The sequence below is a fragment of the Lottia gigantea genome, assembly GCF_000327385.1.
Source record: "Lottia gigantea unplaced genomic scaffold LOTGIsca_43, whole genome shotgun sequence".
Lineage (NCBI taxonomy): Eukaryota > Metazoa > Mollusca > Gastropoda > Lottiidae > Lottia > Lottia gigantea.
The window spans coordinates 795,258-797,202 of NW_008709504.1; positions in this window are offsets into that span (position 1 = coordinate 795,258).

Genomic DNA, 1,945 nt, shown 5'->3' on the forward strand with positions numbered 1-1,945 from the left:
GCCCCCCCCCCCCCCCCCCTTTCTATTTTGGTAGTCACAATGAATAAGCACCAGGGTGATAAAGCCTGAAATTAGATTCAAAAGCACTGATGTCTTATGGAGACCAATCAGAGATATGAAATAAATACCTTGCAGTGTTCAATGGGGAGAAGTTTACCAGGACAGCAGCATTATAGAGTGGGTGTTTTTCCGATGCCAATCAGAAAGAAACATTAATAAAGTGATTCCTGAAATAAGACTTGCGCAAGTTGACACCCACTGATACTTGATGACCTTTTAACAAATTAACCAATCAGAATTTATATTCCCTCGAGCTCTCATCAGAAAAATATATTCTATAAAATCAGAATGTCATTTGTGGTTCTATATTTTATATATTGAGCAGTTTTTATCATATATTGTACATACACAGATATTATATTAGAAGAGGAATTCTATAGACGAAATCCTGTTCCCAAATCCTTTTTCATATTTATAAGAATATTGCTTATAATTTTTATCATTGAGAACCATTTTAACAGTAAAACTAAAATAATATCACTCTACAATTGATATACTGAGCACAGAAGACATACATGTATAACCATAAGAGTAAAGTTAAATATATATCGCTCTACAATTGACGTATCCAGACCTTATCAAAAGGATTGTAAAGAGGTTTTTCTATATTTTAGATGTGTGTCAGGGAGACTAATATTAACATAATATTAATTTAATACAAACCTCATTATTTAGAGACAGACATCTTTAAAGTCAAAATAATGAGGTTGTTTTTGAAGATATTTTAGTTGTAGACAGTATAAATCAATTAAAAGATGTTTTTGATCATATTTTTAAAGATATTTTAAATGTTCACATGAATTGTTAGAAGAGTGATCAAGGTCTCGACGTCTAATGAGTTAAACGAAATAAAATGGCTAAAAATAATAGTTCTACATCTTTTCTGAAATCTACTTTATTTCACAAGTAAGGGAGTTTTACATCCTAAAAATCGGTCTTTGAAAGAGTTACAGGTACGCTGTTTACAATAAAGAAATAAAACGAAAACAAGTTTTATCCTCCAGCAAGTTATTGCCCTAAAAACCTGGAGTGTTTTTACCCCCTGGGGGTGTGGGACTAGGGTGTCAGGGGTGTGGCCAACTGGTGTAGGAGAAGAACTTATTTTGAATTGAGAGAGCACCTCACATCAACACATGTTGAAAATGTAGATGTAATAAAATTTTGCGGTGTGATAGGTCCAGGTGATTGCTCCAGGGTATGAAGACTGAGAAAGGTTGAGAACTACTGCCCTAAAGAAATAGTGTTTTAAATCAAACTGTGCAAAAATGTACATCCAATACAAATTACAATGTATTATACAAGACATTTTTTACACTAAAATATCGTTATAAATCTAACATGTGACCTGCCCCTGATTCTACTTACTGACTGACGTTAAACTTTACAAATAACTTGTTCCTTCATTTTATAAAGTTTTCCTTTATCATTTACATAAAGCTTCAGAAATTATTTTACGTCTTTCAATTCATGAATAATTAATGATAGAATAAGAAAGAATAATTTCTATACATTGAGACTCAATCAACCAGACAGCTTTATGTTCAATACGTACGATTGACTTCTGTTGACAAATCTTTACAATAAATAAATCAAATACTAACAATCCAAACCACAGAACAAAACCCAGCATCCAACACAGCATATAGGTGAAACATTGGTAGCAACTAATACATAAACCAAGTACTAACAATTCAAACCGCAAAACAAAACCCAGAATCTGATTTCTTTTGCATGCTCCACACGTGATTATCGACCAAGGTGGAAAATGACCGACTGGAGATTTTTGTCAGCTCGTTTGCCTGTGCCAGTCGTTGAAATTCAAGACAAGACTCTAATTGGCGTCAAAAGTGTCCGACCAAGACAGCTTGTGTGCCTGGACCTTCAT